We start from the raw sequence: 23,227 nt of genomic DNA on the forward strand, positions 1-23,227 counted from the left end.
AAAGATTACTGGGACAAAGGTCAAGATTCTCCTCTCCTCTGTCACAATACAGTTTATGTACTGGAAATACTTGTATTAGGGTTGGGGTTGGTTGTAACTACTAATCCGACTGGGTTGGAATATGTGAATATGTATTGTATATTAGTTTGTATGTATTTATGTGAATATGTCTATTGTTGAAACCAAGCCCAAACACCCGGGCCATTTTCCCAGACACAGATTAAGCCTAGTCATGGATTAAAATGCATTCTCCGTTGATATTCTCCTTTGAACTGTTTAGTCCAGGACTAGGGTTAATCTGTGTCTAGGAAACCAGCCCAAATGGTATACCTCCTACATACAGAGTGTTATTCTGAGCCAATGGGCTGTGGGGAGCATCCACACTGGAGTTAGAATGAAGGACAATATTCTCTGGTGTTTTGGAACAGTGATGTGGTTCCAGACTAGAGTTAGAATGAAGGACAAGGTGTTTTGGAACATTGATGTTCTGATATCAACCAAGGCCACAGCTCAGACACAGCTCAGCACTGTACAATTCGTATGACTGATATTCAACATTCATTTCAATTTGGAAAAAGTGATTGATTTGTCCATTTCACCAGTCAGTGGAAATGAATGACATCAACAGTATAAATTCCTAAAACAATTGAACATTTATTCAAATACAACATATTCAGCATTTACCCTGAATGCAGTCTCCGCGAACGCGGTAACATTGCCTTTAAATATCAATCATGCTACAGTGCGGAGCTTCCTCGCTAAGGATTGAATTTAGCCCCTAGTGAGTTCCACTGCTGAGAGTTCTAGGTGGGCGGACAGCTTTCTGGGACGGGTTTCACAATGTGTGGCCAAGAAGAATCTCTTTCTCAACTCACACAGTCTCATACACTGAGAAACCTTTCCCTTTTCTTTAGAGCTTCACAGAATGCTTGTCTCAGAAAAGTTGTTTCACAGTGTAATAAAACAGAGAAATGTTATTGAATCTTTACTTTGACTGTCTAATTTGACTTTGAACATGTTATTGAATCTTTACTTTTACTGTCTAACTTGACTTTGAACATGTTATTGAATCTTTACTTTTACTGTCTAACTTGACTTTGAACATGTTATTGAATCTTTACTTTGACTGTCTAATTTGACTTTGAACATGTTATTGAATCTTTACTTTGACTGTCTAATTTGACTTTGAACATGTTATTGAATCTTTACTTTGACTGTCTAATTTGACTGGGGATTTTTGTTGACTAAGTTCTCTGGACAACAGTTTGTACTGTGTTCTACATGTGGAGGCTGAATGTTTGAAGGATTTTCAAGCTATGCTCTTAATTTGTAAGTCTCTAAAATGGCTATGATCTGTGTATAAATTAAAATGGAAAAATACCATCAATTCACAGAGAGATTTTATATACTGAAGCACTCAATGAAAGAAAGTGAGTTATTGTAAATGTTATGAAAGGTGTCATGTCTGACTGACTAATAATCAATCTCTTATTGCAGGGTGTCAGACATTAAACACATCATGTTGAAGCCTTTGTTACCAGTGAATGACTGATGGAGAAGTCGTCAGCAGGCATGGTTGAACCTGTCACACCCCAACATTACTCATTTTAATGTAGTGTGAAATTCAAAAGGGTAAAAAGCTGATTAATGCAAATTTCCCACTCTCTCTGTGTGCTCTGTGGTCCTCTGTAGTTCAGTTAGTAGAACATGGTCCTCTGTAGTTCAGTTGGTAGAACATGGTCCTCTGTAGTTAGTAGAGCATGGTCCTCTGTAGTTCAGTTAGTAGAGCATGGTCCTCTGTAGTTCAGTTGGTAGAACATGGTCCTCTGTAGTTAGTAGAGCATGGTCCTCTGTAGTTCAGTTGGTAGAACATGGTCCTCTGTAGTTCAGTTAGTAGAGCATGGTCCTCTGTAGTTCAGTTGGTAGAGCATGGTCCTCTGTAGTTAGTAGAACATGGTCCTCTGTAGTTCAGTTGGTAGAACATGGTCCTCTGTAGTTCAGTTGGTAGAGCATGGTCCTCTGTAGTTCAGTTGGTAGAACATGGTCCTCTGTAGTTAGTAGAGCATGGTCCTCTGTAGTTCAGTTGGTAGAACATGGTCCTCTGTAGTTCAGTTGGTAGAACATGGTCCTCTGTAGTTCATTTGGTAGAACATGGTCCTCTGTAGTTCAGTTGGTAGAGCATGGTCCTCTGTAGTTCAGTTAGTAGAGCATGGTCCTCTGTAGTTCAGTTGGTAGAGCATGGTCCTCTGTAGTTAGTAGAACATGGTCCTCTGTAGTTCAGTTGGTAGAACATGGTCCTCTGTAGTTCAGTTGGTAGAGCATGGTCCTCTGTAGTTCAGTTGGTAGAACATGGTCCTCTGTAGTTAGTAGAGCATGGTCCTCTGTAGTTCAGTTGGTAGAACATGGTCCTCTGTAGTTCAGTTGGTAGAACATGGTCCTCTGTAGTTCATTTGGTAGAACATGGTCCTCTGTAGTTCAGTTGGTGCAGCATGGTCCTCTGTAGTTCAGTTAGTAGAACATGGTCCTCTGTAGTTCAGTTAGTAAAGCATGGTCCTCTGTAGTTCAGTTAGTAGAACATGGTCCTCTGTAGTTAGTAGAACATGGTCCTCTGTAGTTCAGTTGGTAGAACATGGTCCTCTGTAGTTCAGTGAGTAGAGCATGGTCCTCTGTAATTAGTAGAGCATGGTCCTCTGTAGTTCAGTTAGTAGAGCATGGTCCTCTGTAGTTCAGTTAGTAGAGCATGGTCCTCTGTAGTTAGTAGAGCATGGTCCTCTGTAGTTCAGTTAGTAGAGCATGGTCCTCTGTAGTTCAGTTAGTAGAGCATGGTCCTCTGTAGTTCAGTTGGTAGAGCATGGTCCTCTGTAGTTAGTAGATCATGGTCCTCTGTAGTTAGTAGAACATGGTCCTCTGTAGTTCAGTTGGTAGAACATGGTCCTCTGTAGTTCAGTCAGTAGAGCATGGTCCTCTGTAGTTCAGTTAGTAGAGCATCGTCCTCTGTAGTTCAGTTAGTAGAGCATGGTCCTCTCTAGTTAGTAGAGCATGGTCCTCTGTAGTTCAGTTAGTAGAGCATGGTCCTCTGTAGTTCAGTTAGTAGAACATGGTCCTCTGTAGTTCAGTTAATAGAACATGGTCCTCTGTAGTTCAGTTAGTAGAGCATGGTCCTCTGTAGTTCAGTTAGTAGAGCATGGTCCTCTGTAGTTCAGTTAGTAGAGCATGGTCCTCTGTAGTTCAGTTAGTAGAGCATGGTCCTCTGTAGTTCAGTTAGTAGGGCATGGTCCTCTGTAGTTAGTAGAACATGGTCCTCTGTAGTTAGTAGAACATGGTCCTCTGTAGTTCAGTTAGAAGAACATGGTCCTCTGTAGTTAGTAGAGCATGGTCCTCTGTAGTTAGTAGAGCATGGTCCTCTGTAGTTCAGTTAGTAGAGCATGGTCCTCTGTAGTTTAGTTAGTAGAGCATGGTCCTCTGTAGTTCAGTTAGTAGAACATGGTCCTCCGTAGTTCAGTTAGTAGAGCATGGTCCTCTGTAGTTCAGTAGGTAGAGCATGGTCCTCTGTAGTTCAGTTAGTAGAGCATGGTCCTCTGTAGTTCAGTTAGTAGAGTATGGTTCTCTGTAGTTAGTAGAGCATAGTCCTCTGTAGTTCAGTTGGTAGAGCATGGTCCTCTGTAGTTAGTAGAGCATGGTCCTCTGTAGTTCAGTTGGTAGAGCATGGTCCTCTGTAGTTCAGTTAGTAGAACATGGTCCTCTGTAGTTCAGTTAGTAAAGCATGGTCCTCTGTAGTTCAGTTAGTAGAACATGGTCCTCTGTAGTTAGTAGAACATGGTCCTCTGTAGTTCAGTTGGTAGAACATGGTCCTCTGTAGTTCAGTGAGTAGAGCATGGTCCTCTGTAATTAGTAGAGCATGGTCCTCTGTAGTTCAGTTAGTAGAGCATGGTCCTCTGTAGTTCAGTTAGTAGAGCATGGTCCTCTGTAGTTAGTAGAGCATGGCCCTCTGTAGTTCAGTTAGTAGAGCATGGTCCTCTGTAGTTCAGTTAGTAGAGCATGGTCCTCTGTAGTTAGTAGAGCATTGTCCTCTGTAGTTCAGTTAGTAGAGCATGGTCCTCTGTAGTTCAGTTAGTAGAACATGGTCCTCTGTAGTTCAGTTAGTAGAACATGGTCCTCTGTAGTTCAGTAAGTAGAGCATGGTCCTCTGTAGTTCAGTTAGTAGAGCATGGTCCTCTGTAGTTCAGTTAGTAGAACATGGTCCTCTGTAGTTCAGTTAGTAGAGCATGGTCCTCTGTAGTTCAGTTGGTAGAACATGGTCCTCTGTAGTTCAGTTAGTAGAGCATGGTCCTCTGTAGTTGGTAGAGCATGGTCCTCTGTAGTTCAGTTAGTAGAACATGGTCCTCTGTAGTTCAGTTAGTAGAACATGGTCCTCTGTAGTTCAGTTAGTAGGACATGGTCCTCTGTAGTTCAGTTAGTAGAGCATGGTCCTCTGTAGTTCAGTTAGTAGAGCATGGTCCTCTGTAGTTCAGTTAGTAGAGCATGGTCCTCTGTAGTTAGTAGAACATGGTCCTCTGTAGTTAGTAGAACATGGTCCTCTGTAGTTCAATTAGTAGAACATGGTCCTCTGTAGTTAGTAGAGCATGGTCCTCTGTAGTTCAGTTAGTAGAGCATGGTACTCTGTAGTTCAGTTAGTAGAGCATGGTCCTCTGTAGTTCAGTTAGTAGAGCATGGTCCTCTGTAGTTCAGTTAGTAGAGCATGGTCCTCTGTAGTTAGTAGAGCTTGGTCCTCTGTAGTTCAGTTAGTAGAACATGGTCCTCTGTAGTTCAGTCAGTAGAACATGGTCCTCTGTAGTTCAGTTAGTAGAGCATGGTCCTCTGTAGTTGGTAGAGCATGGTCCTCTGTAGTTCAGTTATTAGAACATGGTCCTCTGTAGTTCAGTCAGTAGAGCATGGTCCTCTGTAGTTCAGTTAATAGAACATGGTCCTCTGTAGTTCAGTTAGTAGAGCATGGTCCTCTGTAGTTCAGTTAGTAGAGCATGGTCCTCTGTAGTTCAGTTAGTAGAGCATGGTCCTCTGTAGTTCAGTTAGTAGAGCTTGGTCCTCTGTAGTTAGTAGAACATGGTACTCTGTAGTTAGTAGAACATGGTCCTCTGTAGTTCAGTTAGAAGAACATGGTCCTCTGTAGTTAGTAGAGCATGGTCCTCTGTAGTTAGTAGAGCATGGTCCTCTGTAGTTCAGTTGGTAGAGCATGGTCCTCTGTAGTTAGTAGAGCATGGTCCTCTGTAGTTCAGTTGGTAGAGCATGGTCCTCTGTAGTTCAGTTAGTAGAGCATGGTCCTCTGTAGTTAGTAGAACATGGTCCTCTGTAGTTGGTAGAGCATGGTCCTCTGTAGTTCATTTGGTAGAGCATGGTCCTCTGTAGTTGGTAGAGCATGGTCCTCTGTAGTTCAGTTAGTAGAGCATGGTCCTCTGTAGTTGGTAGAGCATGGTCCTCTGTAGTTCAGTTAGTAGAACATGGTCCTCTGTAGTTCAGTTGGTAGAACATGGTCCTCTGTAGTTCAGTTAGGAGAACATGGTCCTCTGTAGTTCAGTTGGTAGATCATGGTCCTCTGTAGTTAGTAGAGCATGGTCCTCTGTAGTTCAGTTAGTAGAGCATGGTCCTCTGTAGTTCAGTTAGTAGAGCATGGTCCTCTGTAGTTAGTAGAGCTTGGTCCTCTGTAGTTCAGTAAGTAGAACTTGGTCCTCTGTAGTTCAGTTAGTAGAGCATGGTCCTCTGTAGTTCAGTTGGTAGAGCATGGTCCTCTGTAGTTCAGATGGTAGAGCATGGTCCTCTGTAGTTCAATTGGTAGAGCACGGTCCTCTGTAGTTCAGTTAGTAGAACATGGTCCTCTGTAGTTCAGTTAGTATAGCATGGTCCTATGTAGTTCAGTTGGTAGAGCATGGTCCTCTGTAGTTCAGTTAGTAGAACATGGTCCTCTGTAGTTGGTAGAGCATGGTCCTCTGTAGTTCAGTTGGTAGAGCATCGTCCTCTGTAGTTCAGTTAGTAGAACATGGTCCTCTGTAGTTCAGTTAGTAGAGCATGGTCCTCTGTAGTTCAGTTAGTAGAACATGGTAATCTGTAGTTCAGTTAGTAGAGCATGGTCCTCTGTAGTTAGTAGAGCATGGTCCTCTGTAGTTAGTAGAGCATGGTCCTCTGTAGTTCAGTTAGTAGAGCATGGTCCTCTGTAGTTCAGTTGGTAGAGCATGGTCCTCTGTAGTTCAGTCAGTAGAGCATGGTCCTCTGTAGTTCAGTTAGTAGAGCATGGTCCTCTGTAGTTAGTAGAGCATGGTCCTCTGTAGTTCAGTTGGTAGAGCATGGTCCTCTGTAGTTAGTAGAGCATGGTCCTCTGTAGTTAGTAGAGCATGGTCCTCTGTAGTTAGTAGAGCATGGTCCTCTGTAGTTCAGTTAGTAGAGCATGGTCCTCTGTAGTTCAGTTAGTAGAGCATGGTCCTCTGTAGTTCAGTTGGTAGAGAATGGTCCTCTGTAGTTCAGTCAGTAGAGCATGGTCCTCTGTAGTTCAGTTAGTAGAGCATGGTCCTCTGTAGTTAGTAGAGCATGGTCCTCTGTAGTTCAGTTGGTAGAGCATGGTCCTCTGTAGTTTGTAGAGCATGGTCCTCTGTAGTTCAGTTAGTAGAGCATGGTCCTCTGTAGTTCAGTTAGTAGAGCATGGTCCTCTGTAGTTAGTAGAGCATGGTCCTCTGTAGTTCAGTTGGTAGAGCATGGTCCTCTGTAGTTCAGTTAGTAGAGCATGGTCCTCTGTAGTTCAGTTAGTAGAGCATGGTCCTCTGTAGTTCAGTTAGTAGAACATGGTCCTCTGTAGTTCAGTTAGTAGAACATGGTCCTCTGTAGTTGGTAGAACATGGTCCTCTGTAGTTCAGTTAGTAGAGCATGGTCCTCTGTAGTTCAGTTGGTAGAGCATGGTCCTCTGTAGTTAGTAGAGCATGGTCCTCTGTAGTTCAGTTAGTAGAGCATGGTCCTCTGTAGTTAGTAGAGCATGGTCCTCTGTAGTTCAGTTAGTAGAACATGGTCCTCTGTAGTTCAGTTAGTAGAACATGGTCCTCTGTAGTTCAGTTGGTAGAGCATGGTCCTCTGTAGTTAGTAGAGCATGGTCCTCTGTAGTTAGTAGAGCATGGTCCTCTATAGTTCAGTTAGTAGAGCATGGTCCTCTGTAGTTCAGTTAGTAGAGCATGGTCCTCTGTAGTTCAGTTGGTAGAGCATGGTCCTCTGTAGTTCAGTTAGAAGAGCATGGTCCTCTGTAGTTCAGTCAGTAGAGCATGGTCCTCTGTAGTTCAGTTAGTAGAGCATGGTCCTCTGTAGTTAGTAGAACATGGTCCTCTGTAGTTCAGTTGGTAGAGCATGGTCCTCTGTAGTTAGTAGAGCATGGTCCTCTGTAGTTCAGTTAGTAGAGCATGGTCCTCTGTAGTTCAGTTAGTAGAGCATGGTCCTCTGTAGTTAGTAGAGCATGGTCCTCTGTAGTTCAGTTGGTAGAGCATGGTCCTCTGTAGTTAGTAGAGCATGGTCCTCTGTAGTTCAGTTAGTAGAGCATGGTCCTCTGTAGTTCAGTTAGTAGAGCATGGTCCTCTGTAGTTCAGTTAGTAGAACATGGTCCTCTGTAGTTCAGTTAGTAGAACATGGTCCTCTGTAGTTAGTAGAACATGGTCCTCCGTAGTTCAGTTAGTAGAGCATGGTCCTCTGTAGTTCAGTAGGTAGAGCATGGTCCTCTGTAGTTCAGTTAGTAGAGCATGGTCCTCTGTAGTTCAGTTAGTAGAGTATGGTCCTCTGTAGTTAGTAGAGCATAGTCCTCTGTAGTTCAGTTGGTAGAGCATGGTCCTCTGTAGTTAGTAGAGCATGGTCCTCTGTAGTTCAGTTGGTAGAGCATGGTCCTCTGTAGTTCAGTTAGTAGAGCATGGTCCTCTGTAGTTCAGTTAGTAGAACATGGTCCTCTGTAGTTAGTAGAATATGGTCCTCTGTAGTTGGTAGAGCATGGTCCTCTGTAGTTCATTTGGTAGAGCATGGTCCTCTGTAGTTGGTAGAGCATGGTCCTCTGTAGTTCAGTTAGTAGAGCATGGTCCTCTGTAGTTGGTAGAGCATGGTCCTCTGTAGTTCAGTTAGTAGAACATGGTCCTCTGTAGTTCAGTTGGTAGAACATGGTCCTCTGTAGTTCAGTTAGGAGAACATGGTCCTCTGTAGTTCAGTTGGTAGAGCATGGTCCTCTGTAGTTAGTAGAGCATGGTCCTCTGTAGTTCAGTTAGTAGAGCATGGTCCTCTGTAGTTCAGTTAGTAGAGCATGGTCCTCTGTAGTTAGTAGAGCTTGGTCCTCTGTAGTTCAGCAAGTAGAACTTGGTCCTCTGTAGTTCAGTTAGTAGAGCATGGTCCTCTGTAGTTCAATTGGTAGAGCATGGTCCTCTGTAGTTAGTAGAGCTTGGTCCTCTGTAGTTCAGTTAGTAGAACTTGGTCCTTTGTAGTTCAGTTAGTAGAGCATGGTCCTCTAGTTCAGTTGGTAGAGCATGGTCCTCTGTAGTTCAGTTGGTAGAGCATGGTCCTCTGTAGTTCAGTTGGTAGAGCACGGTCCTCTGTAGTTCAGTTAGTAGAACATGGTCCTCTGTAGTTCAGTTAGTAGAGCATGGTCCTCTGTAGTTCAGTTGGTAGAGCATGGTCCTCTGTAGTTCAGTTAGTAGAACATGGTCCTCTGTAGTTGGTAGAGCATGGTCCTCTGTAGTTCAGTTGGTAGAGCATGGTCCTCTGTAGTTCAGTTAGTAGAACATGGTCCTCTGTAGTTAGTAGAGTATGGTCCTCTGTAGTTCAGTTGGTAGAGCATGGTCCTCTGTAGTTCAGTTAGTAGAGCATGGTCCTCTGTAGTTCAGTTAGTAGAACATGGTCCTCTGTAGTTCAGTTGGTAGAGCATGGTCCTCTGTAGTTCAGTTAGTAGAGCATGGTCCTCTGTAGTTCAATTGGTAGAGCATGGTCCTCTGTAGTTCAGTTAGTAGAACATGGTCCTCTGTAGTTCAGTTAGTATAGCATGGTCCTATGTAGTTCAGTTGGTAGAGCATGGTCCTCTGTAGTTCAGTTAGTAGAACATGGTCCTCTGTAGTTGGTAGAGCATGGTCCTCTGTAGTTCAGTTGGTAGAGCATCGTCCTCTGTAGTTCAGTTAGTAGAACATGGTCCTCTGTAGTTCAGTTAGTAGAGCATGGTCCTCTGTAGTTCAGTTAGTAGAACATGGTAATCTGTAGTTCAGTTAGTAGAGCATGGTCCTCTGTAGTTAGTAGAGCATGGTCCTCTGTAGTTAGTAGAGCATGGTCCTCTGTAGTTCAGTTAGTAGAGCATGGTCCTCTGTAGTTCAGTTAGTAGAGCATGGTCCTCTGTAGTTCAGTTGGTAGAGCATGGTCCTCTGTAGTTCAGTCAGTAGAGCATGGTCCTCTGTAGTTCAGTTAGTAGAGCATGGTCCTCTGTAGTTAGTAGAGCATGGTCCTCTGTGGTTCAGTTGGTAGAGCATGGTCCTCTGTAGTTAGTAGAGCATGGTCCTCTGTAGTTAGTAGAGCATGGTCCTCTGTAGTTCAGTTAGTAGAGCATGGTCCTCTGTAGTTCAGTTGTTAGAGCATGGTCCTCTGTAGTTCAGTCAGTAGAGCATGGTCCTCTGTAGTTCAGTTAGTAGAGCATGGTCCTCTGTAGTTAGTAGAGCATGGTCCTCTGTGGTTCAGTTGGTAGAGCATGGTCCTCTGTAGTTAGTAGAGCATGGTCCTCTGTAGTTAGTAGAGCATGGTCCTCTGTAGTTAGTAGAGCATGGTCCTCTGTAGTTCAGTTAGTAGAGCATGGTCCTCTGTAGTTCAGTTAGTAGAGCATGGTCCTCTGTAGTTCAGTTGGTAGAGCATGGTCCTCTGTAGTTCAGTCAGTAGAGCATGGTCCTCTGTAGTTCAGTTAGTAGAGCATGGTCCTCTGTAGTTAGTAGAGCATGGTCCTCTGTAGTTCAGTTGGTAGAGCATGGTCCTCTGTAGTTAGTAGAGCATGGTCCTCTGTAGTTCAGTTAGTAGAGCATGGTCCTCTGTAGTTAGTAGAGCATGGTCCTCTGTAGTTCAGTTGGTAGAGCATGGTCCTCTGTAGTTCAGTTAGTAGAGCATGGGTCCTCTGTAGTTCAGTTAGTAGAACATGGTCCTCTGTAGTTCAGTTAGTAGAACATGGTCCTCTGTAGTTGGTAGAACATGGTCCTCTGTAGTTCAGTTAGTAGAGCATGGTCCTCTGTAGTTCAGTTGGTAGAGCATGGTCCTCTGTAGTTAGTAGAGCATGTTCCTCTGTAGTTCAGTTAGTAGAGCATGGTCCTCTGTAGTTCAGTTAGTAGAGCATGGTCCTCTGTAGTTATTAGAGCATGGTCCTCTGTAGTTCAGTTAGTAGAACATGGTCCTCTGTAGTTCAGTTAGTAGAACATGGTCCTCTGTAGTTCAGTTGGTAGAGCATGGTCCTCTGTAGTTAGTAGAGCATGGTCCTCTGTAGTTAGTAGAGCATGGTCCTCTGTAGTTCAGTTAGTAGAGCATGGTCCTCTGTAGTTCAGTTAATAGAGCATGGTCCTCTGTAGTTCAGTTGGTAGAGCATGGTCCTCTGTAGTTCAGTTAGAAGAGCATGGTCCTCTGTAGTTCAGTCAGTAGAGCATGGTCCTCTGTAGTTCAGTTAGTAGAGCATGGTCCTCTGTAGTTAGTAGAGCATGGTCCTCTGTAGTTCAGTTGGTAGAGCATGGTCCTCTGTAGTTAGTAGAGCATGGTCCTCTGTAGTTCAGTTAGTAGAGCATGGTCCTCTGTAGTTCAGTTAGTAGAGCATGGTCCTCTGTAGTTAGTAGAGCATGGTCCTCTGTAGTTCAGTTGGTAGAGCATGGTCCTCTGTAGTTAGTAGAGCATGGTCCTCTGTAGTTCAGTTAGTAGAGCATGGTTCTCTGTAGTTCAGTTAGTAGAGCATGGTCCTCTGTAGTTCAGTTAGTAGAACATGGTCCTCTGTAGTTCAGTTAGTAGAACATGGTCCTCTGTAGTTGGTAGAACATGGTCCTCTGTAGTTCAGTTAGTAGAGCATGGTCCTCTGTAGTTATGTTGGTAGAGCATGGTCCTCTGTGGTTAGTAGAGCATGGTCCTCTGTAGTTCAGTTAGTAGAGCATTGTCCTCTGTAGTTCAGTTAGTAGAACATGGTCCTCTGTAGTTCAGTTAGTAGAACATGGTCCTCTGTAGTTGGTAGAACATGGTCCTCTGTAGTTCAGTTAGTAGAGCATGGTCCTCTGTAGTTCAGTTGGTAGAGCATGGTCCTCTGTAGTTAGTAGAGCATGGTCCTCTGTAGTTCAGTTAGTAGAGCATGATCCTCTGTAGTTCAGTTAGTAGAGCATGGTCCTCTGTAGTTAGTAGAGCATGGTCCTCTGTAGTTCAGTTAGTAGAACATGGTCCTCTGTAGTTCAGTTAGTAGAACATGGTCCTCTGTAGTTCAGTTGGTAGAGCATGGTCCTCTGCAGTTAGTAGAGCATGGTCCTCTGTAGTTAGTAGAGCATGGTCCTCTGTAGTTCAGTTAGTAGAGCATGGTCCTCTGTAGTTAAGTTAGTAGAGCATGGTCCTCTGTAGTTCAGTTGGTAGAGCATGGTCCTCTGTAGTTCAGTTAGAAGAGCTTGGTCCTCTGTAGTTCAGTCAGTAGAGCATGGTCCTCTGTAGTTCAGTTAGTAGAGCATGGTCCTCTGTAGTTAGTAGAGCATGGTCCTCTGTAGTTCAGTTGGTAGAGCATGGTCCTCTGTAGTTAGTAGAGCATGGTCCTCTGTAGTTCAGTTAGTAGAGCATGGTCCTCTGTAGTTCAGTTAGTAGAGCATGGTCCTCTGTAGTTAGTAGAGCATGGTCCTCTGTAGTTCAGTTGGTAGAGCATGGTCCTCTGTAGTTCAGTTAGTAGAGCATGGTCCTCTGTAGTTCAGTTAGTAGAGCATGGTCCTCTGTAGTTCAGTTAGTAGAACATGGTCCTCTGTAGTTCAGTTAGTAGAGCATGGTCCTCTGTAGTTCAGTTAGTAGAGCATGGTCCTCTGTAGTTCAGTTGGTAGAGCATGGTCCTCTGTAGTTCAGTTGGTAGAGCATGGTCCTCTGTTGTTCAGTTGGTAGAGCACGGTCCTCTGTAGTTCAGTTGGTAGAGCACGGTCCTCTGTAGTTCAGTTGGTAGAGCACAGTCCTCTGTAGTTCAGTTAGTAGAACATGGACCTCTGTAGTTCAGTTGATAGAACATGGTCCTCTGTAGTTGGTAGAGCATGGTCCTCTGTAGTTCAGTTAGAAGAGCATGGTCCTCTGTAGTTCAGTTAGTAGAGCATGGTCCTCTGTAGTTAGTAGAGCATGGTCCTCTGTAGTTCAGTTAGTAGAACATGGTCCTCTGTAGTTCAGTTAGTAGAGCATGGTCCTCTGTAGTTCAGTTGGTAGAGCATGGTCCTCTGTAGTTCAGTTGGTAGAGCATGGTCCTCTGTTGTTCAGTTGGTAGAGCACGGTCCTCTGTAGTTCAGTTGGTAGAGCACGGTCCTCTGTAGTTCAGTTGGTAGAGCACAGTCCTCTGTAGTTCAGTTAGTAGAACATGGTCCTCTGTAGTTCAGTTGATAGAATATGGTCCTCTGTAGTTGGTAGAGCATGGTCCTCTGTAGTTCAGTTGGTAGAGCATGGTCCTCTGCAGTTCAGTTAGTAGAGCATGGTCCTCTGTAGTTCAGTTAGTAGAGCATGGTCCTCTGTAGTTCAGTTAGTAGAGCATGGTCCTCTGTAGTTCAGTTAGTAGAGCATGGTCCTCTGTAGTTCAGTTGGTAGAGCATGGTCCTCTGTAGTTGGTAGAACATGGTCCTCTGTAGTTCAGTTAGTAGAGCATGGTCCTCTGTAGTTCAGTTGGTAGAGCATGGTCCTCTGTAGTTCAGTTAGTAGAGCATGGTCCTCTGTAGTTCAGTTAGTAGAGCATGGTCCTCTGTTGTAAGTAGAACATGGTCCTCTGTAGTTCAGTTGGTAGAACATGGTCCTCTGTAGTTCAGTTAGTAGAACATGGCCCTCTGTAGTTAGTAGAGCATGGTCCTCTGTAGTTAGTAGAACATGGTCCTCTGTAGTTCAGTTGGTAGAGCATGGTCCTCTGTAGTTCAGTTGGTAGAATATGGTCCTCTGTAGTTCAGTTAGTAGAACATGGTCCTCTGTAGTTCAGTTAGTATAGCATGGTCCTCTGTAGTTCAGTTAGTAGAACATGGTCCTCTGTAGTTCAGTTAGTAGAACATGGTCCTCTGTAGTTGGTAGAACATGGTCCTCTGTAGTTAGTAGAGCATGGTCCTCTGTAGTTCAGTTAGTAGAGCATGGTCCTCTGTAGTTCAGTTAGTAGAACATGGTCCTCTGTAGTTCAGTTAGTAGAGCATGGTCCTCTGTAGTTCAGTTAGTAGAGCATGGTCCTCTGTAGTTAGTAGAGTATGGTCCTCTGTAGTTAGTAGAGCATGGTCCTCTGTAGTTAGTAGAGCATGGTCCTCTGTAGTTCAGTTAGTAGAGCATGGTCCTCTGTAGTTAGTAGAGCATGGTCCTCTGTAGTTCAGTTAGTAGAACATGGTCCTCTGTAGTTCAGTTAGTAGAGCATGGTCCTCTGTAATTCAGTTGGTAGAGCATGGTCCTCTGTAGTTAGTAGAGCATGGTCCTCTGTAGATCAGTTAGTAGAACATGGTCCTCTATAGTTGGTAGAACATGGTCCTCTGTAGTTCAGTTAGTAGAGCATGGTCCTCTGTAGTTCAGTTAGTAGAGCATGGTCCTCTGTTGTAAGTAGAACATGGTCCTCTGTAGTTCAGTTGGTAGAACATGGTCCTCTGTAGTTCAGTTAGTAGAACATGGCCCTCTGTAGTTAGTAGAGCATGGTCCTCTGTAGTTAGTAGAACATGGTCCTCTGTAGTTCAGTTGGTAGAGCATGGTCCTCTGTAGTTCAGTTGGTAGAACATGGTCCTCTGTAGTTCAGTTAGTAGAACATGGTCCTCTGTAGTTCAGTTAGTATAGCATGGTCCTCTGTAGTTCAGTTAGTAGAACATGGTCCTCTGTAGTTCAGTTAGTAGAACATGGTCCTCTGTAGTTGGTAGAACATGGTCCTCTGTAGTTAGTAGAGCATGGTCCTCTGTAGTTCAGTTAGTAGAGCATGGTCCTCTGTAGTTCAGTTAGTAGAACATGGTCCTCTGTAGTTCAGTTAGTAGAGCATGGTCCTCTGTAGTTCAGTTAGTAGAGCATGGTCCTCTGTAGTTAGTAGAGTATGGTCCTCTGTAGTTAGTAGAGCATGGTCCTCTGTAGTTCAGTTAGTAGAGCATGGTCCTCTGTAGTTAGTAGAGCATGGTCCTCTGTAGTTCAGTTGGTAGAGCATGGTCCTCTGTAGTTCAGTTAGTAGAGCATGGGTCCTCTGTAGTTCAGTTAGTAGAACATGGTCCTCTGTAGTTCAGTTAGTAGAACATGGTCCTCTGTAGTTGGTAGAACATGGTCCTCTGTAGTTCAGTTAGTAGAGCATGGTCCTCTGTAGTTCAGTTGGTAGAGCATGGTCCTCTGTAGTTAGTAGAGCATGTTCCTCTGTAGTTCAGTTAGTAGAGCATGGTCCTCTGTAGTTCAGTTAGTAGAGCATGGTCCTCTGTAGTTATTAGAGCATGGTCCTCTGTAGTTCAGTTAGTAGAACATGGTCCTCTGTAGTTCAGTTAGTAGAACATGGTCCTCTGTAGTTCAGTTGGTAGAGCATGGTCCTCTGTAGTTAGTAGAGCATGGTCCTCTGTAGTTAGTAGAGCATGGTCCTCTGTAGTTCAGTTAGTAGAGCATGGTCCTCTGTAGTTCAGTTAATAGAGCATGGTCCTCTGTAGTTCAGTTGGTAGAGCATGGTCCTCTGTAGTTCAGTTAGAAGAGCATGGTCCTCTGTAGTTCAGTCAGTAGAGCATGGTCCTCTGTAGTTCAGTTAGTAGAGCATGGTCCTCTGTAGTTAGTAGAGCATGGTCCTCTGTAGTTCAGTTGGTAGAGCATGGTCCTCTGTAGTTAGTAGAGCATGGTCCTCTGTAGTTCAGTTAGTAGAGCATGGTCCTCTGTAGTTCAGTTAGTAGAGCATGGTCCTCTGTAGTTAGTAGAGCATGGTCCTCTGTAGTTCAGTTGGTAGAGCATGGTCCTCTGTAGTTAGTAGAGCATGGTCCTCTGTAGTTCAGTTAGTAGAGCATGGTTCTCTGTAGTTCAGTTAGTAGAGCATGGTCCTCTGTAGTTCAGTTAGTAGAACATGGTCCTCTGTAGTTCAGTTAGTAGAACATGGTCCTCTGTAGTTGGTAGAACATGGTCCTCTGTAGTTCAGTTAGTAGAGCATGGTCCTCTGTAGTTATGTTGGTAGAGCATGGTCCTCTGTGGTTAGTAGAGCATGGTCCTCTGTAGTTCAGTTAGTAGAGCATTGTCCTCTGTAGTTCAGTTAGTAGAACATGGTCCTCTGTAGTTCAGTTAGTAGAACATGGTCCTCTGTAGTTGGTAGAACATGGTCCTCTGTAGTTCAGTTAGTATAGCATGGTCCTCTGTAGTTCAGTTGGTAGAGCATGGTCCTCTGTAGTTAGTAGAGCATGGTCCTCTGTAGTTCAGTTAGTAGAGCATGATCCTCTGTAGTTCAGTTAGTAGAGCATGGTCCTCTGTAGTTAGTAGAGCATGGTCCTCTGTAGTTCAGTTAGTAGAACATGGTCCTCTGTAGTTCAGTTAGTAGAACATGGTCCTCTGTAGTTCAGTTGGTAGAGCATGGTCCTCTGCAGTTAGTAGAGCATGGTCCTCTGTAGTTAGTAGAGCATGGTCCTCTGTAGTTCAGTTAGTAGAGCATGGTCCTCTGTAGTTAAGTTAGTAGAGCATGGTCCTCTGTAGTTCAGTTGGTAGAGCATGGTCCTCTGTAGTTCAGTTAGAAGAGCTTGGTCCTCTGTAGTTCAGTCAGTAGAGCATGGTCCTCTGTAGTTCAGTTAGTAGAGCATGGTCCTCTGTAGTTAGTAGAGCATGGTCCTCTGTAGTTCAGTTGGTAGAGCATGGTCCTCTGTAGTTAGTAGAGCATGGTCCTCTGTAGTTCAGTTAGTAGAGCATGGTCCTCTGTAGTTCAGTTAGTAGAGCATGGTCCTCTGTAGTTAGTAGAGCATGGTCCTCTGTAGTTCAGTTGGTAGAGCATGGTCCTCTGTAGTTCAGTTAGTAGAGCATGGTCCTCTGTAGTTCAGTTAGTAGAGCATGGTCCTCTGTAGTTCAGTTAGTAGAACATGGTCCTCTGTAGTTCAGTTAGTAGAGCATGGTCCTCTGTAGTTCAGTTAGTAGAGCATGGTCCTCTGTAGTTCAGTTGGTAGAGCATGGTCCTCTGTAGTTCAGTTGGTAGAGCATGGTCCTCTGTTGTTCAGTTGGTAGAGCACGGTCCTCTGTAGTTCAGTTGGTAGAGCACGGTCCTCTGTAGTTCAGTTGGTAGAGCACAGTCCTCTGTAGTTCAGTTAGTAGAACATGGACCTCTGTAGTTCAGTTGATAGAACATGGTCCTCTGTAGTTGGTAGAGCATGGTCCTCTGTAGTTCAGTTAGAAGAGCATGGTCCTCTGTAGTTCAGTTAGTAGAGCATGGTCCTCTGTAGTTAGTAGAGCATGGTCCTCTGTAGTTCAGTTAGTAGAACATGGTCCTCTGTAGTTCAGTTAGTAGAGCATGGTCCTCTGTAGTTCAGTTGGTAGAGCATGGTCCTCTGTAGTTCAGTTGGTAGAGCATGGTCCTCTGTTGTTCAGTTGGTAGAGCACGGTCCTCTGTAGTTCAGTTGGTAGAGCACGGTCCTCTGTAGTTCAGTTGGTAGAGCACAGTCCTCTGTAGTTCAGTTAGTAGAACATGGTCCTCTGTAGTTCAGTTGATAGAATATGGTCCTCTGTAGTTGGTAGAGCATGGTCCTCTGTAGTTCAGTTGGTAGAGCATGGTCCTCTGCAGTTCAGTTAGTAGAGCATGGTCCTCTGTAGTTCAGTTAGTAGAGCATGGTCCTCTGTAGTTCAGTTAGTAGAGCATGGTCCTCTGTAGTTCAGTTAGTAGAGCATGGTCCTCTGTAGTTCAGTTGGTAGAGCATGGTCCTCTGTAGTTGGTAGAACATGGTCCTCTGTAGTTCAGTTAGTAGAGCATGGTCCTCTGTAGTTCAGTTGGTAGAGCATGGTCCTCTGTAGTTCAGTTAGTAGAGCATGGTCCTCTGTAGTTCAGTTAGTAGAGCATGGTCCTCTGTTGTAAGTAGAACATGGTCCTCTGTAGTTCAGTTGGTAGAACATGGTCCTCTGTAGTTCAGTTAGTAGAACATGGCCCTCTGTAGTTAGTAGAGCATGGTCCTCTGTAGTTAGTAGAACATGGTCCTCTGTAGTTCAGTTGGTAGAGCATGGTCCTCTGTAGTTCAGTTGGTAGAACATGGTCCTCTGTAGTTCAGTTAGTAGAACATGGTCCTCTGTAGTTCAGTTAGTATAGCATGGTCCTCTGTAGTTCAGTTAGTAGAACATGGTCCTCTGTAGTTCAGTTAGTAGAACATGGTCCTCTGTAGTTGGTAGAACATGGTCCTCTGTAGTTAGTAGAGCATGGTCCTCTGTAGTTCAGTTAGTAGAGCATGGTCCTCTGTAGTTCAGTTAGTAGAACATGGTCCTCTGTAGTTCAGTTAGTAGAGCATGGTCCTCTGTAGTTCAGTTAGTAGAGCATGGTCCTCTGTAGTTAGTAGAGTATGGTCCTCTGTAGTTAGTAGAGCATGGTCCTCTGTAGTTAGTAGAGCATGGTCCTCTGTAGTTCAGTTAGTAGAGCATGGTCCTCTGTAGTTAGTAGAGCATGGTCCTCTGTAGTTCAGTTAGTAGAACATGGTCCTCTGTAGTTCAGTTAGTAGAGCATGGTCCTCTGTAATTCAGTTGGTAGAGCATGGTCCTCTGTAGTTAGTAGAGCATGGTCCTCTGTAGATCAGTTAGTAGAACATGGTCCTCTATAGTTGGTAGAACATGGTCCTCTGTAGTTCAGTTAGTAGAGCATGGTCCTCTGTAGTTCAGTTAGTAGAGCATGGTCCTCTGTTGTAAGTAGAACATGGTCCTCTGTAGTTCAGTTGGTAGAACATGGTCCTCTGTAGTTCAGTTAGTAGAACATGGCCCTCTGTAGTTAGTAGAGCATGGTCCTCTGTAGTTAGTAGAACATGGTCCTCTGTAGTTCAGTTGGTAGAGCATGGTCCTCTGTAGTTCAGTTGGTAGAACATGGTCCTCTGTAGTTCAGTTAGTAGAACATGGTCCTCTGTAGTTCAGTTAGTATAGCATGGTCCTCTGTAGTTCAGTTAGTAGAACATGGTCCTCTGTAGTTCAGTTAGTAGAACATGGTCCTCTGTAGTTGGTAGAACATGGTCCTCTGTAGTTAGTAGAGCATGGTCCTCTGTAGTTCAGTTAGTAGAGCATGGTCCTCTGTAGTTCAGTTAGTAGAACATGGTCCTCTGTAGTTCAGTTAGTAGAGCATGGTCCTCTGTAGTTCAGTTAGTAGAGCATGGTCCTCTGTAGTTAGTAGAGTATGGTCCTCTGTAGTTAGTAGAGCATGGTCCTCTGTAGTTAGTAGAGCATGGTCCTCTGTAGTTCAGTTAGTAGAGCATGGTCCTCTGTAGTTAGTAGAGCATGGTCCTCTGTAGTTCAGTTAGTAGAACATGGTCCTCTGTAGTTCAGTTAGTAGAGCATGGTCCTCTGTAATTCAGTTGGTAGAGCATGGTCCTCTGTAGTTAGTAGAGCATGGTCCTCTGTAGATCAGTTAGTAGAACATGGTCCTCTATAGTTGGTAGAACATGGTCCTCTGTAGTTCAGTTAGTAGAGCATGGTCCTCTGTAGTTCAGTTGGTAGAGCATGGTCCTCTGTAGTTCAGTTAGTAGAGCATGGTCCTCTGTAGTTCAGTTAGTAGAACACGGTCCTCTGTAGTTAGTAGAACATGGTCCTCTGTAGTTAGTAGAGCATGGTCCTATGTAGTTCAGTTGGTAGAGCATGGTCCTCTGTAGTTCAGTTAGTAGAACATGGTCCTCTGTAGTTCAGTTGGTAGAGCATGGTCCTCTGTAGTTGGTAGAACATGGTCCTCTGTAGTTCAGTTAGTAGAGCATGGTCCTCTGTAGTTCAGTTGGTAGAGCATGGTCCTCTGTAGTTCAGATAGTAGAGCATGGTCCTCTGTAGTTCAGTTAGTAGAGCATGGTCCTCTGTAGTAAGTAGAACATGGTCCTCTGTAGTTCAGTTGGTAGAACATGGTCCTCTGTAGTTCAGTTAGTAGAACATGGTCCTCTGTAGTTAGTAGAGCATGGTCCTCTGTAGTTCAGTTAGTAGAGCATGGTCCTCTGTAGTTAGTAGAGCATGGTCCTCTGTAGTTCAGTTAGTAGAACATGGTCCTCTATAGTTGGTAGAACATGGTCCTCTGTAGTTCAGTTAGTAGAGCATGGTCCTCTGTAGTTCAGTTAGTAGAGCATGGTCCTCTGTAATTCAGTTGGTAGAGCATGGTCCTCTGTAGTTCAGTTAGTAGAGCATGGTCCTCTGTAGTTAGTAGAGCATGGTCCTCTGTAGTTCAGTTAGTAGAACATGGTCCTCTATAGTTGGTAGAACATGGTCCTCTGTAGTTCAGTTAGTAGAGCATGGTCCTCTGTAGTTCAGTTTGTAGAGCATGGTCCTCTGTAGTTCAGTTAGTAGAGCATGGTCCTCTGTAGTTCAGTTAGTAGAACATGGTCCTATGTAGTTAGTAGAACATGGTCCTCTGTAGTTCAGTTGGTAGAACATGGTCCTCTGTAGTTAGTAGAGCATGGTCCTCTGTAGTTAGTAGAACATGGTCCTCTGTAGTTCAGTTGGTATAACATGGTCCTCTGTAGTTGGTAGAACATGGTCCTCTGTAGTTAGTAGAGCATGGTCCTCTGTAGTTCAGTTAGTAGAGCATGGTCCTCTGTAGTTCTGTTAGTAGAACATGGTCCTCTGTAGTTCAGTTAGTAGAGCATGGTCCTCTGTAGTTCAGTTAGTAGAACATGGTCCTCTATAGTTCAGTTAGTAGAACATGGTCCTCTGTAGTTGGTAGAGCATGGTCTTCTGAAGTTCAGTCAGTAGAACATGGTCCTCTGTAGTTGGTAGAGCATGGTCCTCTGTAGTTTAGTTAGAAGAACATGGTCCTCTGTAGTTCAGTTAGTAGAACATGGTCCTCTGTAGTTAGTAGAGCATGGTCCTCTGCAGTTAGTAGAACATGGTCCTCTGTAGTTCAGTTGGTAGAACATGGTCCTCTGTAGTTAGTAGAGCATTGTCCTCTGTAGTTAGTAGAGCATGGTCCTATGTAGTTCAGTTAGTAGAACATGGTCCTCTGTAGTTCAGTTGGTAGAACATGGTCCTCTGTAGTTCAGTTAGTAGAGCATGGTCCTCTGTAGTTAGTAGAGCATGGTCCTCTGTAGTTAGTAGAACATGGTCCTCTGTAGTTCAGTTGGTAGAGCATGGTCCTCTGTAGTTCAGTTGGTAGAACATGGTCCTCTGTAGTTGGTAGAACATGGTCCTCTGTAGTTAGTAGAGCATGATCCTCTGTAGTTCAGTTAGTAGAGCATGGTCCTCTGTAGTTCAGTTAGTAGAACATGGTCCTCTGTAGTTCAGTTAGTAGAGCATGGTCCTCTGTAGTTCAGTTAGTAGAACATGGTCCTCTATAGTTCAGTTAGTAGAACATGGTCCTCTGTAGTTGGTAGAGCATGGTCTTCTGAAGTTCAGTCAGTAGAACATGGTCCTCTGTAGTTGGTAGAGCATGGTCCTCTGTAGTTTAGTTAGAAGAACATGGTCCTCTGTAGTTCAGTTAGTAGAACATGGTCCTCTGTAGTTAGTAGAGCATGGTCCTCTGCAGTTAGTAGAACATGGTCCTCTGTAGTTCAGTTGGTAGAACATGGTCCTCTGTAGTTAGTAGAGCATTGTCCTCTGTAGTTAGTAGAGCATGGTCCTATGTAGTTCAGTTAGTAGAACATGGTCCTCTGTAGTTCAGTTGGTAGAACATGGTCCTCTGTAGTTCAGTTAGTAGAGCATGGTCCTCTGTAGTTCAGTTAGTAGAACATGGTCCTCTGTAGTTCAGTTAGTAGAGCATGGTCCTCTGTAGTTCAGTTAGTAGAGCATGGTCCTCTGTAGTTAAGTTAGTAGAACATGGTCCTCTGTAGTTCAGTTGGTAGAGCATGGTCCTCTGTAGTTCAGTTAGTAGAGCATGGTCCTCTGTAGTTAGTAGAGCATGGTCCTCTGTAGTTCAGTTAGTAGAACATGGTCCTCTGTAGTTGGTAGAACATGGTCCTCTGTAGTTAGTAGAGCATGATCCTCTGTAGTTCAGTTAGTAGAGCATGGTCCTCTGTAGTTCAGTTAGTAGAACATGGTCCTCTGTAGTTCAGTTAGTAGAGCATGGTCCTCTGTAGTTCAGTTAGTAGAACATGGTCCTCTATAGTTCAGTTAGTAGAACATGGTCCTCTGTAGTTGGTAGAGCATGGTCTTCTGAAGTTCAGTCAGTAGAACATGGTCCTCTGTAGTTGGTAGAGCATGGTCCTCTGTAGTTTAGTTAGAAGAACATGGTCCTCTGTAGTTCAGTTAGTAGAACATGGTCCTCTGTAGTTAGTAGAGCATGGTCCTCTGCAGTTAGTAGAACATGGTCCTCTGTAGTTCAGTTGGTAGAACATGGTCCTCTGTAGTTAGTAGAGCATTGTCCTCTGTAGTTAGTAGAGCATGGTCCTATGTAGTTCAGTTAGTAGAACATGGTCCTCTGTAGTTCCGTTGGTAGAACATGGTCCTCTGTAGTTCAGTTAGTAGAGCATGGTCCTCTGTAGTTCAGTTAGTAGAACATGGTCCTCTGTAGTTCAGTTAGTAGAGCATGGTCCTCTGTAGTTCAGTTAGTAGAGCATGGTCCTCTGTAGTTAAGTTAGTAGAACATGGTCCTCTGTAGTTCAGTTGGTAGAGCATGGTCCTCTGTAGTTCAGTTAGTAGAGCATGGTCCTCTGTAGTTAGTAGAGCATGGTCCTCTGTAGTTCAGTTAGTAGAACATGGTCCTCTGTAGTTGGTAGAACATGGTCCTCTGTAGTTCAATTAGTAGAGCATGGTCCTCTGTAGTTAGCAGAGCATGGTCCTCTGTAGTTCAGTTAGTAGAGCATGGTCCTCTGTAGTTCAGTTGGTAGAGCATGGTCCTCTGTAGTTCAGTTAGTAGAGCATGGTCCTCTGTAGTTCAGTTAGTAGAACATGGTCCTCTGTAGTTAGTAGAACATGGTCCTCTGTAGTTCAGTTAGTAGAACATGGTCCTCTGTAGTTCAGTTAGTAGAACATGGTCCTCTGTAGTTAGTAGAGCATGGTCCTCTGTAGTTAGTAGAACATGGTCCTCGCTAGTTCAGTTGGTAGAGCATGGTCCTCTGTAGTTGGTAGAGCATGGTCCTCTGTAGTTCAGTTAGTAGAGCATGGTCCTCTGTAGTTCAGTTAGTAGAGCATGGTCCTCTGTAGTTAGTAGAGCATGGTCCTCTGTAGTTAGTAGAATATGGTCCTCTGTAGTTCAGTTAGTAGAGCATGGTCCTCTGTAGTTCAGTCAGTAGAGCATGGTCCTCTGTAGTTCAGTTAGTAGAGCATGGTCCTCTATAGTTCAGTTAGTAGAACATGGTCCTCTGTAGTTGGTAGAGCATGGTCCTCTGTAGTTCAGTCAGTAGAACATGGTCCTCTGTAGATGGTAGAGCATGGTCCTCTGTAGTTCAGTTAGTAGAACATGGTCCTCTGTAGTTTAGTTAGTAGAACATGGTCCTCTGTAGTTAGTAGAGCATGGTCCTCTGTAGTTAGAAGAACATGGTCCTCTGTAGTTCAGTTGGTAGAACATGGTCCTCTGTAGTTCAGTTAGTAGAACATGGTCCTCTGTAGTTAGTAGAGCATGGTCCTCTGTAGTTAGTAGAACATGGTCCTCTGTAGTTAGTAGAGCATGGTCCTCTGTAGTTCAGTTAGTAGAGTATGGTCCTCTGTAGTTCAGTTAGTAGAGTATGGTCCTCTGTAGTTAGTAGAGCATGGTCCTCTGTAGTTCAGTTAGTAGAACATGGTCCTCTGTAGTTAGTAGAGCATGGTCCTCTGTAGTTCAGTTAGTAGAGCATGGTCCTCTGTAGTTCAGTTAGTAGAGTATGGTCCTCTGTAGTTCAGTTAGTAGAGTATGGTCCTCTGTAGTTAGTAGAGCATGGTCCTCTGTAGTTCAGTTAGTAGAACATGGTCCTCTGTAGTTGGTAGAGCATGGTCCTCTGTAGTT

The sequence above is a fragment of the Coregonus lavaretus genome (assembly GCF_964263955.1).
Source record: "Coregonus lavaretus genome assembly, chromosome: 8".
Classification (NCBI taxonomy): Eukaryota; Metazoa; Chordata; class Actinopteri; order Salmoniformes; family Salmonidae; genus Coregonus; species Coregonus lavaretus.